The sequence below is a fragment of the Ochotona princeps genome, chromosome 12 (assembly GCF_030435755.1).
Source record: "Ochotona princeps isolate mOchPri1 chromosome 12, mOchPri1.hap1, whole genome shotgun sequence".
Classification (NCBI taxonomy): Eukaryota; Metazoa; Chordata; class Mammalia; order Lagomorpha; family Ochotonidae; genus Ochotona; species Ochotona princeps.
In genome coordinates, this window is record NC_080843.1 from 52,134,649 (window position 1) to 52,152,313 (window position 17,665).

Sequence of the window (17,665 nt, forward strand, 5' to 3'; positions counted from 1 at the left end):
ACTTCTAACATCAATGACTATCTCCTCATTATAGCTCTCTTTCTCTAATCCCAGACTGGAAGCTTCTGCTCTCACAGGACCCCTCTTGTGTCTTTCAACAGACATGGACTGCATTAGGCTTATCCTCTTGAACCTACAAAGTGATTCTGCCAGCATCTAGCCTTTCCAATATAATTGTCATCAATTTCACAGCTACTTCTAGTCAAATGTTGGGTAATCTGGAAGAAAGTGCCTCTTTGCTCATGTATGTCAAATCTTTGAAAGAGATGACATTCATCTATGAGAGCATTTCAAAAACATCATGATATTTCAGAGGTTTAGTCTAGTGGTTAGGATGGCATTTAAGATGCCAACTTTTCGTATCAAAGTGCCTGGGTTCAAGTCCTGTGTCTGGCTCCTGACTCTTAGCTTATAGCTAACACTGACCCTGGGAGGCAGAACTGATTGCTCAAATAATTGGAGTCCTTCTACTCACATGGGAGACCTGGCTTCAATAAGGCCTAGCTCAAACCACTCTAGACCCTTATGGGAGTGTTCCTGCAGATGAGAGATGTGGTGCTTTGTTTTCTCTTTCCAATTTTTATATAAACTTTTAAACATGAAATACAGTTTATTTCAGTGCAGAAATGTTTTTAGATCTGACATAGTTTTTAATTATAAAAGTTTGAAATCAATTTTGGAGACTTCCAACCTTGTATTAAGCTCAAAAGGTGAGTTAAAAAGTATACAAAAAGGACAATTGAGATATATTCTTGAATAATTAAGAGGAATGAAAGTGCCCTTGAACTAGTGGGCATAACAACTAAGAGGCACACAGAGGAAGTAAATGTTCCCCAGCAAGAGTGCTCTGTGGATTGTGGAAACCTGGGGCTTCTTCTTGGGCATTTAACATCCATAACATACAGAGGTATTACTGAATATACTCAATCAGTTGGCACCTGTTGAGTCATCTTTATGGTTACAGAAGTGCTAGGAAGAGCTAGGAACAATTACAAACCTGGATGAGTGGGGAGGGCCTCTCTAAGGAGATGGTTTTCAGTTTGGAACACTCACGATGGTGTGGTTGGGGTTAGAAATATGGAGCCCATAGAGACTGGGGAGATGGATCACAGAGGTACTTGTGGGCCAACTTAAGTTCAAGTTTGTTCTGTCACCTAGAGATCCAGAGATGCTCCTGAGTGGGAAGGGGTGTGTCTTCACTTCTACAGAGTTCACTTCATGGTATTTTGAACCCTAGCCTCAGGATGCAGACTTGATACCCGGGATAGGCTTGGATGTAGCAAGATCAACTGCCCAATGGACAGTAAGAGACCGGTAATGGCTTCCATCCTTCTCCTCTGGGGGCTCTGTGCCATGGTCCACAGGCTGACTTTGTCACAGATAATGGGATCTGTAGAGGAAAGCGCTGCACAACTCCATCATTCAGCTTCTGGCATGGAGTAGGAACAGTGAGTCCCACACAGAATGCTCAGGCATTTGTCATTAATTCTGTTTTCTACCTACAGTCTTTCAGCAGCTTCTGGGTATACTGCTGTGAAACTTCAGAAACTATTTTACATTCCAGATTGTGTCACCTGCAATAACTTTCCCTCTGGTTTGGAAGATAATTTGGGTTTCTGTCTGATAAAAAGAACAATATCTTAGTGGTATTTGGAAAGTTAGAAAAACATTTTTAATGGCTTACCATGAATAGAAAAATCAGTTGCTTTCTCTGTGTGTCTCTCCTGAATCATTTAAACATGAACTTAATTTGAAGAAAATAAATTCACATTATTCTCATTGTCTTGGATCGTGAGCTAGAAATTTCAGTGTGATAGAGGCTGACTTCTCGGCTTATTCCCATGTGTTTTCTTGAGTAATAAAAAGGTCTGCATCTCCAACTAAGAAAGAGAAAGCTTTTTGGCTTCACCTTGCAGACTCTCGGGGAAAATCCCTTGAAATCCACTGGCAGACTGGAAGGCAAGAAGTAAGATGGAGCTTGGAATTTAGTCATATGGCTTGTAGCCAGAATTCGTTTTTCTTCTACCAATTTAAGCATAGAAGGTCCCCCACAAAAACTTTGACCGTGTGATGTCTCCTCCACCTTCTCACCCCTCAAAAAAATGTCCTGAATATGGTGTCCTGAAAGACAGAATTCAATATTAGCCTCCCTAGGAGGGAATCTATCTAAATAGAGAAACTGAACTGCTGATGAATCTAACATCAGTGCCATTGAGATACTGTTTTAATTCTACTCAAGATTTTCTTGAAGCACGTTGGGAAGAAGTAAGGGCCATGGCCTTCCTTCCTTTCTTTCTTTCTTTCTTTCTTTCTTTCTTTCTTTCTTTCTTTCTTTCTTTCTTCCTTCCTTCCTTCCTTCCTTTCTTTTTGCAATGACTATTTTAATGTGAGATTTCTCCCATGAATTGTCACAGACAAGGAGGTTCTCCAGATTTTATCTGGCCTTGGAGATGAGGCAGACGTGAAAGACTTGAAAGATTAGCTGGCTGTGTTCTTGGGCCTCTGTCTGTGTTCTTGGCCCTCTGTCTCCCTGTAAGTCCTCAGCTCAACAGTCAAAATTTCAATAATAAATTCAGGGATGTTGCAGAAGCTCTGAGTGAAGTGTCTGTGAAGCACAGAAAGCATGTTGAAGAAGGATCCCCTGCTTCATTATCAGTGACAACACTAATTAAAGGGCTTTGGAACCTCAGTGGTCACCCTGCACTGTTTAATAGTAATTATTGGGTAATTACATATTATTATAGCCTAGATATATAATTATATAATTGTTATTATTAAGTATGATGTTGACCATTGTGGTTCCAACCCCTTCTTCATTTGTGGGGCCTCTTTGGGGATGGCAATTGAGATAATGAGGGATAAGGTAGGGGAGAGGGAAAGTAATTGGGTGGAGGCATGTCTGCTTGGCTCAGCTAGAACAAAGGACAGGGAGACAGACCCTCAGGAGTCGGTGACATCTGTCCTGGAACGGTTGGCTTGGCAATTCTGACTGACCTGGGAGATAATTATTCTCAAGGAATTTCTGGCAGAGAACAGTCTGCCTTCATTTTCTCCGTTGTGGAACTGGCTGTGGCATTGCGTGTGGAAACAGAACAAGTATGTGTGCTGTCCCCATTTCAAACTTCCCTCTGAGGTGCCTGGGAATAGCCGTGAGAAGGGATGTGGGAGTCAGAGAAGTGGACTAATAAAGACAGCTCAGGCCCAGGGGTCATTTCCTAAGCATGCTGGCCTCGGCCATGTTATTGATTCACCGAATAATTTTCTGAAGGTATATTTTCTTAAGATTTACTTAGCAGGTAGAGTAACAGAAAGAAAGAATGGAAGAGGGAGAGAGGAGGAGGAGGAACAGGAGGAGAGAGAGAGAGAGAGGGAGAGAGAGAGACAGAGATACTTGCTGCTTCATTCCCCAGATGGCTACAGTGGTTAGAGATCTAGGTCTGAGTCGGGCAGAAGCCAGAACCCTGGAACTCCATCTTGGTCTCCCACATGGTTGACAGGGGCCCAAGCAATTGGAATATGTTCTGTTGCTTTCCCAGCAGCATTATCAGAGAGCTGAAATGAAAGTGGAGTAGCTGGACTTGGACCAGTGCTTATATAGGATGCTGGCAAAGCATGTGGCAGATTAGCTGACCATACCACAACACTCGCCCTCAAGTAATGCATTCTAACGAATAGAGTCTATGAGACTTAGAGTCAGATTCAATACCAGCTCTCTGGGCTGGGCAGTCTTTTGTTTTGTTTTAAGATTTATTTATTTTTATTGCAGAGGGAGATACATATAGAGAAGAGGCGAGACAGAGAGGATGATCTTTTGTCTGATGATTCACTCCCCAAGTGACTGCAATAGGTAGAGTTGAGCTGATCCAAAGCCAGGAGCCAGGAGCTCTTACAGGTCTCCCACTCAGGTGCAGGATCCCAATGCTTTGGACCATCCTTGACTGCTTTTCCAGGCCACAAGCAGGGAGCTGAATGGGAAGAGAAGTTGCCAGGATTAAAACCAGTGCCCATATGGGATCCCGGCACTTGCAAGGTAAGGACTTTAGCCACTAGGCCACCATGCTGGGCCTAGGCTGTGAAGGCTTAGGGTAAATTTCATGTCACTTCTGAGTTCAGTGGGAATAGCCACTCTACTAGGTGGTTGGACAGATCGAGAACATGTATAATATGTTCCTCTGGCAGCAAGTAGCCTGGCATGATCATATAGGGATTGGAGTTGGTGTTGGAAGTGGTAGTCTCTCAGGAGGGAGCCTAGCCTAGGAAATAATTCAGTGATCCCCTGGCAGAGCTGAGTCAAACCTAGGCCTTTGCAGGTTAGTACTGAATATTTCACCTCAGCAGACTCTGGTGACCCTTACAAGACGCTTTTCCTGTGGGCAACAGTCTTCTGGTAGGTCTTAGGTAGAGCTTGAGCCTGAACAGTGTGTGCTGTATTTCATTTTTAGTTGAGCAGACTTGGGACTGTATGTCTCAATCCTGAGTGCCACCTGGGTCACAAGGAAGTAGTTGCTAGGCAAGGAAACAATGGGTAGAGAGGAGCTTTCCATAGGTGTTTAGTAATAGGATAGAGTGTGTTTGTGGGAAGGGAAGAGCTGGTACACAAAGGCTGAGCTGGGTGTATGTGGCTTAGAGTTGTCTTCAACATGGAGATAAGACCAGGAAGAGTTCCTTCAGGAGCTCAATTGCTTGCTTAAAAGCACATTTTATATGAAAGGATTTATTTATTTGAAAGGCAGAGTTACAGAGAAAAGGGATGGAAGGAAAGAGAATGAGAGGAGAGAGAACTCCTACCAGCTGGCTCACTCCATGGGCGGTTGCCAGGTTGAAGCCAGAAGTGAGGCATTTGTGTCAGATCTCGCACATGGATGGCAGAGGCCTCAGCTACTTGGGCATCTTATGCTGGTTTCCTAGGTCATTACTAGAGAGCTGGATCAGAAATAGAACAGCCAGGGCATGAACTGGCATCCATGTGGGATGCCAGCATTGCAGGCAGTAGCTTACCTTGCCGTGCCTCAATGCCAGCCACCCCAAAAGCACATTTTTAAGTGCTTAGTAGGGAAATGATTCAGAGCTTCACAAACAGTAGGTGAAAAGAGACTCTACATTAGGAACAGGATAATGTCTACCTCTATGCTTTGCACTAAGAGTGTTCTTAGAGGAAGCCATTCAAGATTAGGCTGCTGAATGCAGATAAATAACGGGTAACCTTTACTGGGTCTTTGAAGCTATGTATCGAGTTTCTCTAGTTTTCTTTTTTTTTTTCCTCTTCTGAGAACTCAGATTATTCTTAAACACCTGTATTTACTTATTTTATCACCCTTTAATAGGAAAAAATAGAAGGTAAAACTAGTCTCTGTGGGAGCCACGTGATGGTAAAGTAAGATCTTCAAACACTGCTTTCATCTCCCCAAACTAGTACTTCTATGTCTAGATTCTGTGATTAACAAGAATGTCCTTTTCCTTTTTGGTTAATACGTAAACAGATTTTTTCAGACTCCTCAGAATCAGCACACCATTTTCTGATTTCCATATTTTACTGTCAGATAATATAAGGTTGGTGTCAACAGGAGGTAAATTTAGGACTGAAATGAATAACTGGCCTGGGATCAGGGGAACTGAAGGGTAGAATGCTTATTTTGGGTGAATTCATGTGACTAACAGTGATGGGTGCCGTGTGTTTTGAAGTAGTATTTGAGTCTTGGAGCCCCATGCAAGTCTGGGTTGTATTGGCAACACTGAATCAGCTCTACTGAGTGAAGAGGGGTGGTTCTCGTCCTCACTGGAATCCAAGAGTGAGTCAGAGGAAGAAATGCCCCAGTTACCTGACTGCTTGGTGTTTCCTGATCATGCTGGAAGCATGGCCATAATAACCTTAGATTAAGAGGTGGAAGATTGGGTGAGTTGCTGATCTCGACCCATTTGGGTGATGGTATCTTTATGCTCATGCCAGGACACTTTTGAAAGTCAAGGAGGCCCTTTAATGGTTGTTGTGGAACAACACATGGAAACAGGGATATCCTGGGCCAATGGATATGTATAATTAGTCACACTGGTCTTGGATAAGTCATTTAAATAATTTGTATGTCAATTTTATCCAATTAAAAATTTTTTAAAAATTTGTCTTGTTGATTTTAAAGGCTTTGTGGTTCATAGGAGATAATAGATGTGGAAAGTGTTTTGAAAACAAAGGATTACTTTACAAACGTAGACTATTTCCAGATGTCCGAAAAAGAGCCAGAGTCAGGACTCCTGCATGGTGCAAAACCCTGCAAAAGAACTTCAAGAATTTCAACTTTTGTTTGCAAAGCAAAGTCTCATGGATGTTTTCAGAAACTTGTAGAGCTATGGAGCTGCTGCCCTTAGTGGATTTTTCTTTGGTTGTAAGGAAGGCTGCCTGTCCACCTTCACTTCAAGTGGCACTGCATGCTTTCTGTCCACTTTACAAGTCTTCGTTGGCCTCATCACCTCACCCAACTTGTTGTTTCCAAACATTTTTTTCCTCCTGGGTTCACATGAGACAAGGAATGGTGATGCCATGTCAGAGAGGGAGTAGCAAGTATATTTTACCAGTGCTGTGAGGCTCCTCACCATGGTCACAAAAGCACAGAAAACCAAGGAATGGCATCTAGTTTGAGGTTTTAGTGTGGTTTTAAAAACATTTTAGAGCATGGCAAGCTATCTCCAGGCTTGTCTGTCTCTGCTGGTAACTATTTTGGTGGTCTCTAAGCAGCAATAATGGAAACATTGCTGCTTTTGTGCCATGGAGTTCTCTCCCGACACAAAACCTAAATATGTCCCTCTCAGCTTGATGGGAGAAACTGACACCCGAGCGGGCCGTGGTTCCCTTTTGTGGAGTCAGGGGACCATCTCAGGTGTCTGTGGGTCCCAGAGCAGGAGGACTTCACTGTCGCAAGTTCTGATCTTGACTCAGAGATAGAAGCTGGGGATTTAAGATCAGACTTTTAAAAAAAATATATTTGGAAACTTGTTATAATTACATGGTGGAAGCATAGTGTTCTAGAAGCCAAATGTTGATTAATGTTAATTTTAGGATAAACAGAGGGATAAAAAGACAGGAAAAGCTGATGGACTCTAAGGCTAAAAATATTCTTGAGTTGAGACTCAGCATGTAAGGGTTTACAAACTGATAATTACTGGAGAATAGTGATTACCTGTCCTTATGTAATTAACCTTGAGGTTCCTCTGGATGGCTCGAGCTTCTTTTCTGGAATGTTCTAATCACTGGATTCACAGACTACTGAGCTAAATCCAAAAATGCCTGTGCCCTCAGTAACTCCACACTTCCCATTGAGACCAATGTCGTCTCTTTCTGGAACATAGGAGGGACTTTGTTTTGTAGAGACAGATCTGTTGGGAAAGTGAAGAAGAGCCTCCAGGTTGTGTATACATGTCTTGTTGAGGGCAACAAAGTTTGGGCAGGGACACAGGAGACCTTGCAGCTTCATTAATTCAGACCACTTGAAAATACTTTCTTCTCTGTTTCAATTGGGAAGGAAGGTCTAGAAGAGAAAAATGTTAATCAGCTCTTCAGTATCCTGGCACTGATTAGTATAAACTGTACCCAAAATAAAGAGAAAGTGAGATACTTGGGAAGGCAAAAGAAGGATCTTTGAATCTGTGGAAATAAAATAAAATGGAATAGTTTAATTTACAACTGGTTTGCAATGCAATGAAGGTAAGAGAATTCCATCACAATCCCTCCCAATCCAGGATCCTATGAAATGTGGTGCGATTAGAATCAATCACAAGCTGGTTGATTTCATTCATTTTGGTTGCCAATCATCTTGGTTAACAGCACCCTGGCTGTATGGCGAGACACCACCCTGCTCTACACAGCCATGTTCCAGAAGATAACTGTAGTAAGCCCAGCTTCCTCACAGATAAGGGTATAGGTGCAAGCGATGTGTGCTGATAGACGGGAGTGCTGGAGAAGATGCCCTTCATCCTTCTCTTTTGTTTAACTTGTAAAATGGGGTTACCAGGCAGGTTGGGCACCTTCATTTTCTTCTGCATGATATAGGTAAGGGGCTTGCCTCTAGGGCTGAAGTCTACCATCTTGCTTCTACAAAAGGGACTTATTTGCATATAAGCCAGACTATTGGTGATGGCAGAGCTGAAAGAGCTTTTCTTACTTGGGATATCAAGGATCCCATGAATTAACTAACCTTGGAATTATCCTGCCTTGGAAACTTTGACTTGGTAAATAACTCCCTTGTTTATAGCAGTTGGGTCAGAGTTCTGTTTTGAGTGATTGAAAATATCTCAACTAATACAGTACTTTCTCAGTGTGTCTTCTATCCATTTCTCTAGCTAAATATGGAGCCTCAAATCCTCAGAAAGGGAGGTGTGAGTCTTCTGAACCACCCAATAAATAGTTCACCAGATTAATAATAGCAATAATAACTTGATCTTATTTGAGATATTTGCTTCCCTAAGTGCCTTTAAATGATTTCTTTATAATATCTTTTGGAGCCAAGTGTCTTGGATATTGTTACTGTTATGAAAATAACAAAAAATATATAGACTTAGAGACCTAACCAACATGTTTAGCAGCATGTTGATGGTGGTGCTAGGAGAAAAACTTAAGTCTGATAAGAATTGTTTTGACAATGAAAACAGCAGGTGTAGGAAAAGATAAATTAAAAAAGAAAACATGGCCTTTGGAGGCTTTCTGAATTGAGTTTAAACTCCCTCACTCTATCTCTTGCAAACACTGCGGTCTGAGATGCCTTACGTTTCTCTGAGTTTTGGCTTATTCACCTGTAAAATGATAATGGTTGGACCCATATGACCAGGTGTTGCAAGAAACAAAGCAGAAGTGTATTTCAGGTTCTGAATCCTATATTTGCCACAACACTGACTTCCTTCTCCTGAAAACTGCTCACCTCTTACAAAAGTGTGATAACTGCATTCCCATTGCTTTTAAAAGATGTAATAGGCGACCATGAATTCCAGCCTAGGCAGAAGACTAGTTGGAATTTGCTATTCTCGATACCCTGCAAAATGCAAGAAAGCTAGAGAAGACAAAACGGGCAATTAATACTAAGAGTTTCTGGCCAGTTGAGGAAGGTGAGTGATATGAAGCAGGATGCAGCACAATGGAGACAGAGTTGGGTAATTTATGTGGGACTGGAAACAGAGTCATAAAAACAGGCTAGGAAGGACCTGGCAATGTACAAGGATGGAAGAAAAAGAGCTGGGGATCATAGCAGTACGCAAGTCAAGCATTAGTCAGTTGCATTTTGCTCTTATTAAGAAAAGGTAATCGTGGCCTTGGAATTCATAAACAACTGCCCAGTGTGAGGGAATGGTGAGTTGATCCTCCCACCCTGAACAGACTTGGTGAGGCCTCTTCGAGCCCTCATTCATGCTGCTCCTGCCTTTTAAGTGAGCCAGAGTGACAAAGACAGAAATAGAGGAAAATCCAGAGAAAGCAAATGAAAATGATTAAAAGGGCTGAAGAGTGAGACTGGAGGAAGGGCAGCGATTTCTCTTACAGAAGTGAGGGCACACAGGGAGCCCTGGATTTCAGTGCTTAACACCTAATGTTACAGAGCTTCACTGTGTTCTAGAAATTCAGCTTGAAGACTACAAAGTATTCTTTGACTCTTAGAGAACTTGAAATACAAATCATAAAATCTTTCTTTCAGAATATCTTACAGGTTATGGTAGAAAGACTAAAATTCATTTTATTACCTTTAATTTAAGGCCTCAAAGAACTTGGGCCAAATCGAAGGAAATAAAGATTATAAATTGCATGGGCAGGTAATTGGGCTCTGGGTTTATGCTGTGGCTCTGCCTCTTGATAGGCCTGTTAACTGGTGCAAGCTTATTATCTTCAATGGGCCTCAGTCTCCTCATCCTTAAATTGGGAGTAATAATAGTACTCAGCTCTAGGCTTATGAGGGTGAAGGGCAATAATCTCTATAAGTCCTTACATAGTGCTTCACAAATGTATGTTATTATTGAGTAGATAGAGAGTGTCAATTTGTTCATTTTAAGAGGTGATTTAGACGTCTTTTAGTCTTGGATTAGTCTTAGCCTATTTCCTCACAATTTCTGTCTCAAGTGGTCCTGTTGCGTTCACATTGCTCTTGATGTTAGCTTCCTCCACTCCTTTCCACCTGCAACCCATGTGATGAAGAAAAAGCAGGTGGCTGCTATCATCATATGGTCCTGATGCTGAGCATCATCAGGCCTGAATCTCCTAGCCACCCTCACTTAGTTTCACTCACAGAACTGAAAATCTGGCCCTACAAGATTCTAACCATGGGACGTATAAGGTCACTTGCTGCTCCAAGAGCTTCATCTTGCTGACCAGCATCATCTTTAGGGGTTCCATTTATGGGACCTCCATGTCTGGGCAGAGGAATTCCAAGCCTGAGAGAGAAAGTAACCACCACTCGCATGTAGCTCCCAGGCTGACTGAAGTCCACATGGTCATCACATCAACCTATTGAGGTGATCTAGGCAGGCAGCTCATGCAGAACATTTGTTGATATTTGGAGGCTGGACTTCTGGCTTCCTGCTCTCCATGTGCTAAATCATACTTGCTTTGCTCTTTCTCTCAAGCTTCTTTTGCAGATAAGTACAGCAAGACAACCTGATCAGGTTAAGTATGGTCTTACCACCTATGGACCTTGAGGACTACCGTGATGGAACAGAGGAGAGCACACCTTAGCAGTTGACCCTCCGAGGCTTGCAGCTCCTTCCCGATTTTGGCAGACCAGCTCTCCGTTCCTTGTAGCCTCCATAGAAACACCTGTACACCATCATCCAGTGGGGCCGTAGCTCTTATGACCTGAAGGCCTGCTACCCTCTCATCTGTCAGAAGATTAAATTTTCTCTTCCCATTTACCCTCAAACCTTATGCTCATGGTTTGTTTTTATGCTTGGGACAGGGACAAAGATTGCAGTAACACAACTCTGCCCTACTCTCAGAGTGGATGAGTGTCCATTTCTTCACCCTGAGCTGGGTGGCTTTAATTTGGTATTCACTGCCCCTGCCCAACTCTTTCTTTCAAGAATTTCCATGGAGAAATACAAGACTAGAACTCAGTTTGTGGGGGTCTCTAAAGCTGGGTTGTCATTTAGATTTGGTGGTTCAGGCTTCTGTTTTAGGACTGGCCATGTGGGCCAAGCTGATATCCAGAGTCAGGACCATCCAACACAGGTGAGAGATGAACATTTGATTCCTGGTAACCGTACAATTCTCTCAAGGGCTGCTTGTACCTCTTGCAAATTTTCTCTAATAATCCCCATTGGGATTTGAACTGTTCTGAGCTTCTTTCTTCTGTGAAACCAAATGACCCTCTTCCCTGGATACTGGCCTGCAGTGTCCTCTGTCAGGCATGAGAAGCTCCTTTCACTACAAGGAAGAGATCTTTCATACAGTGGTTCACTCCCCAAATGGCTGCAATGGCCAGAGCTGGGGTGATCTGAAGCCAGGAGCCTGGAGTTTCATCTGGGTCTCCTATGTGGATGAAGAGGTCCAAACATTTGAGCCATTCTCTGATGCTTTCCCAGGCACATGAATAGGAACTGAATTGGAGGTGGAGCAGCTGAGACAGAAATCAGTGCTTGTACGAGATGCTGGTGCAACAGGTGAAGGCTTAGCCTACTATCCCATGGCACTGGACCCAGTAGTCTTCTTGTATCATTCTAAAGTAGACAGCAATGTTATGGTTTGTGAATAGGAGCTATTTTATAAAATATATGTAAAAGACATATATATATCAAAGTTATGTATTATATATATATAGTAGTAGCATACAGTTTCTGATAAAGGGTTTTATGAGAAGCAAATTTGCTGCTTTCTCCTTCCCTCCCAGTGTTTCTGTGTCTTTGCTAGCACATGGGGTGTGATGCATAGAGTTTGCGTGCAGATGCTGGGTGCAGGGCTCTATTAGACATCCATTTACTGACATCAGGGGTTCCTGGTTGGCAGAAGGCATTTGTCATTTCTGCTCTGTGCAGGAAAGGTTCCCTGATACTCCTCTCTCTCTTTGCACAGTTCCCTTGCAGGCGCTTCTTCAGCCCTGCAGGCAAATATGCTCATCTGAGACCTAATCAGGAAACCCAAAGGCAAAATGAGGAGTCAGGGAAGATGCTAAAATAGTCAATTATCAACCTGGGACACCTGTTCTTGGCTTCCTTGGCAGAAAGTGATTATTAGGGGTTGGGGAAGAGGGAGCTAAGTGAAAAGGCAAACTGGGTGGGGGGCTCTCTACTCCCAGATCTTTCCAGCTGCAGCCTACGGCTGTGCTGGTCAGGGTGAGAACCAGAGGCAGCTGGGGCTTCTGGTTTTCATGCACATGGCTGGATTTTGAACTGGAAACTGGCACTCCTTCCGAAAACTTCAGCTCACCATCCAAACATGAATAATAGCATCCCCAGGAATGAGAAGGCTCTTGTGCCCACAGAGAGCAGGGCGACTGCCTGTCTGTGCATGCTTTTGAGTTTTGAAGTCAGTGACTGACTTTTAAATAAAAATCACCTAGCGTGGTTTACCAGATGTCTGATGAAATACTGTAGAAATGAAATGCAGATCTTTGCATTCACTCTTGAGCAAATACATATGCTGTCACATCTCTGAGCTATTTATTTCTCCTTATTTCAAGTGCGCCCAGAGCCATCCATCCAGATGCATGTCAAATGCACAAGTAAAAATGGAAAGTATTCTCACAATTATTTGAACATGTAAATTTTATTTGTAAAATGGAATAGATCAAATGTTTTGGGAAATCAGAATATAGAAATCCAGGAGAAAATGAGCAAAAGGCAGATCTCTGAAGAAGGTCATTAAAATCTTAGTTTGGGGGATTTAAGGACCCCATCAGGGTATTGCTCAGAAAAGTTATGCACTGTGTCATCAGAGTACCACTGAGTCATTCCTTTTCCTGACCCTCTGATGAAAAAGAACAGTTCTGCCTGAGTTCCATCAGCAAAACAAAAGTGGAAATGCAAAACAGAACTGAGGAAGATAGTCTTACACGTGTTTGATATCATGCTTCTTTTAAACTAGCCAACAGGCATACTATGTTCAAGAGGGGTGCAGACTGTTTTGAAGCTGCCACTCCTATAGGCTTGAGCCTGTCATCCCTGGTGGGGGCAGGACAGATGTGAAAAGTACTCCTCCTGGGGATGCTCCGCTTCTGACCCAGTTCCCTGCTAATGCACCTGGGGAAGCAACAGAAGATGGCCCAAGTGCTTGCGTCCCTGCCACACGGGAGATCCAGGTGCAGTGCCTGGTTCATCTATCGCGGCCATCTGGGGAGTGATGTAAGATCTCTTCCTCTCTCAAAATCTGCCTTTGAAATAAATAAGTAAATGTAAAAAAAAAAAAGGCTCCCATGCCTTCCAGTGTCTAGCAAGGGCTCCCTCTATCACCCCAGGGCCATGAGTGTCATCAGGAGACTGGACCCTGTGACTCTGATGCCCTGTTAAGGAGTGCAGGGAGCTCAAGTCTCCACCTGGAACTGTGTATGTGGCTACATTGTATGTAGCCATAGTGGGTGCATATGGCTGTAGTGTGTATGTGTTGCTGTATTGTGTGTGGCTGTAGTGTGTGTATGTAGTCATAGTATGTGTATGTAGCTATAGTGTGTGTATCTTGCTGTAGTGTATGTGCAGTTATAATACATGTGACTATATTGTATGTATAGTTATACTGTGCATGGCTATAGTATGTGTGTTTGTGGCTGTAGTGAGTAAGTGATTGTGGTGTGTGTATGTGTGGGGCTGTAGTGTGTGTGTGTGGCTACAGTATGTGTGGCTGTAGCTTGCTGCCAACTGCCCTGATCAAGTAGCTTTTCCGCACCCAGCTTCCTATGTGGCCTGTCAGGCTCCCTGGAGAGGACAGCCTTGGCAGTCCTGGAGAACACAGAGCTCTCTGTTTCCAAGAAGAGGGCACTCCACATTGCCAATGTCACAAATCAGCCCAATGAACAAGACAATAGTTACCCACAAACCACCGCTGTGCCACCTTGGCTCAGTCAACTACCTCCTTGAAGGAGAAAGGAAAAGCCGATCAGCCCTGTGTGCTGAGCTGGCTCTTACACAATGTGTGTGAGGTCCTTCACAGAGCTGACGGAGTGTTCAAGCCACTGTATTGCCTTGGCCAACACAATGACCGGCTCTGCTTGCCTCTCTAATCAACCGAGTCCTTGTCCACTGTTGTGGAAATGGCAGAATTCTGGAATGAGGAAGAGACCTTAGAAAACCAGTGAATCTAAAAACTCTTGTTTCAGTGCTAAGCCACTTGTGGAGCTAAAGAATTGGCCACAGATAGTCTGTGGGCCTGGCCTATCTCCTACCTCTGTCCAATGAGGCCTGAGGTATCTAGAGTGGTGGGAATGCAGGATTCTTGACATTGGCTTAGAGACCTGCTATTGTGACCACACACCTCTCACAGAACAGAAGCCGCAGGACTTACCACTTGAAGGGTGTGTTCATGTCCATCAGCTGCCCCTTTCCCTGGGGACATGAGGACCTATGTGTTACTCTGCCACTGCTGCTTCCACTGAGTAACACAGAACCCCAAGGAGGTGTGGTTCCCACACTCTTGGAGACTGGAAGTGTAAGGTCAACATGCGAGCAGCCTAGGTTTTGACCTAGGCTCTAGCTTGTGGCTGGCAGCTGGCCGCCCTCTCATCTGTTTCCTCACATGGTCCCATACTTGACATCTCACTGTGTCCTCATCTCCTGTTCTTACAAGCACAGCAGTCAGCTCAGATGAGGGCTGCCTCAATGATCCTGTTCAACCTAGGCCCTTCTTTACAGGACCTGCTTCCAAATGCAGAGCGAAGGCTTCAACCTGTGAATGTTGGGGGCCACAGCCCAGCCCTTGCAGACTGCCTGTCCTCCAGCTTTCTGATGTAGGGTTTGCCCACCAGTACTCTGATCTCCTGAACTGCAAATACCAGTCAAAAGGGGCTGCCTGAATGGTCTCTGACAACATCAAAACCCCAAAACCCCACCTGGCCTCCTCTTCACCTGATGTTCTGGAGTGCTTTCGGGGCAGCACAGCTGTCCTCTGCACTGGCAAGCCCAGCTGCCATGTCTATGGCTCCCAGGAGCTGCAGCTCTCAGACAACTGCTCTGACCCCTCATCACAGTGGTTGCACCTGTTCATGGAACACTCAGCATGTGCCAAGTTGGTTCTGTGCTAAGAGTGTAACGTAGATACTTAATCTGGCAAGGACACTTTCATGATTACTTTCATGAAATAGGCAAGAAAAGTGGAGATTCTGGAAAGGCTAAGGGAATGTGGAAATGGAGGATTCAAAGGTTTGAATCCAGATTTGTGTGACTCAAGACTTGACTTCTGACCTTCATGATGTATCACCTCCAAATGAACTGGACCAGCACCTCTTCTTAAATCCTGTGTGCTTATATGGAATAGCTGCCGGATCCCAACCTCCACTTTAATCTCTTCAGTATCATCTCTTGATCACTGTGCTCAGACAACACAGTTTGAAGAAAAGAAGGCAAGACTAGAGTTAAGGATAGCTTCAAACACTGCCCGTGTAATACACTAGCCATGTGATGCTGGGTAAGTTACTGAACTCAAGTGGCCTTTGATTTCTTTGTAAAAGGAGGTGTCTTTTGCCTTCCATGGAAGAGGTTAGAGAGGCATGTCAAGCCTCTCACACATTGTCTGCACATGCAGTAGACACACTCTAAAAAGTAGTATCAGATCCAGAGGGACTCAGCACAATTAAAATGTGCTGGGCCCCTTGATCATACCTTGGATTTAAAAATAACCACACTCACTCAAACACATTACTGGGACAATTGGAGGACTGAGAATGAGGGCTTTATATTAGATAATAGCATGGTAGAAATGTAAAATATCCTGTGTGTGGTCATAGTATTGTGGTTCCTGGGCTGCACATGCTGAAGTACTTAGGCATAAAATGTCTCTGTGTCAGACACAGACTCTCAAGCATTTCATCAAACAAACTAATACATATGCATGCGTGAATGTGCACTCACTCGCAATATGGGCACACACGCACAATCTGGGGTAGAGAAGGCAAATATGTTAAAATGCTTCTTGAGTCTTGCTTGCATTATTATTGTGAGTTTTCTTCAACTTTGGAATGTTTTAAAATAAAAAGGCAGGGAGTTAGGCTTCATGCAAAGTGTGAGACAGACCTGCCAGCCTGTGGAGTAGCACGAGGAGATATAGCAGTCCTGAGTTTTCTTCTGATCACTGACATGGCTGTAGCCCGTCTCCATCTAGGCTGTAGGAAACTGCCTCCCCTAGCAGATTTGACTCAGCTCTCCTGACTTCCCTGCTGCCACTTGAACTTCTATGTGCCCACACAGCACTGTAGAGATTTCTCTAAGCCCACCAGTCGGGTTGCCAGATTGAGTAAATAAAAGCATAAGATGCCCAGTAAATTAGGCTTTCATATAATCAATAACTAAGTGGCTTTCAGTATGTCTCAAATATTGCAATGGGATATAATTTACCTGAAAACAATTACTGACCCTTAACCTAAAATTTACATTTAGGAGTGAGAGTAAAGATTCTAGTTAGTACTCCTGTGTCCATTATTTGGGAATCTGGGTTCTAGTGCCTACTCAGACTTCCGGTTCCCCTTTCCTGCCAATGCAGACTGTGGGAATCCCTGGTGATGGATCAAGTAAGGTTTCCTGTTGCCCACATAGAATATCTGGCTGTCACTTTTGATGTGGCCCAATCCCAGACATGGCAGGTACTTGGAGGGTGAACCAGCAGATGGAAGGTCTTTCTGTCTCAAATTTTATTGAGAATTCTGTATTTCACCTGGCTGCCTAACTCCTATCCCCTAGTGTTCTGCACAGCTGAGGTCCCGGTCAGTTCTAAAGACTAAGCCATAGAAATACAGCAAAATGATTCTCAGTGACCCCAGAAAAGCTTGCAAATTGTTGCAATGCTCATGGCTGCCCAAATCCATGACTTACAGGCAGGTACACTCAAGGACACCTGATTTAGCAGTAAAAGGTCCATGAGTTGGTGGGAAGAGAGCAGCTCCAGAACTGTAGGATGTCTGAGCCACATCCCTGCAGGTGTAACTACGTCCTGGAGTATGGCAGTCACCCCTCCTTTCCTCTTTGACTATTCACTTCCAGAGCTTCACCAACCTCACATACCCAGATGATTAACCTGAAGCCAGGTAACTTGAGTTTGAATCATGGCCTTACCACTTACTGGCTGAGTGCATTCAGGCGATAAATCATTTAACCTATCTCAGTTTCCTCATCTCTAAAACACAGATAATATTAGTAATCCTCACAGAGGATTAAATAAGTTCATATCAACAATGTCTTCTGGATAGTGCCTGACATGAAGGAACTTCCTTCCTTGCTTGAGCAGAAGTTGCTCTAGACTATCCCTAATGGCCTCAAGATCCTGAGCCTGCACAGGCTGTGCCCTCTGGTGTCTTTGGTGCCCTAAGCAATGGGCTCCAACACTGGAGCTTCATTTCTCATTGAACACCTGGTGTAGTGAATTCGGGAAGATGATGTGAAAGCAGAAAGGCTGGCAGCCTCTAGACTATATTTCCCAACCCAGCTAATTGCTGCTGCAGGAGCCCTGGTACCAGGAAACAGGTGGCTCAGCCTGGGCTGTTTGGGAATCATCCTCTCCATCTATCCC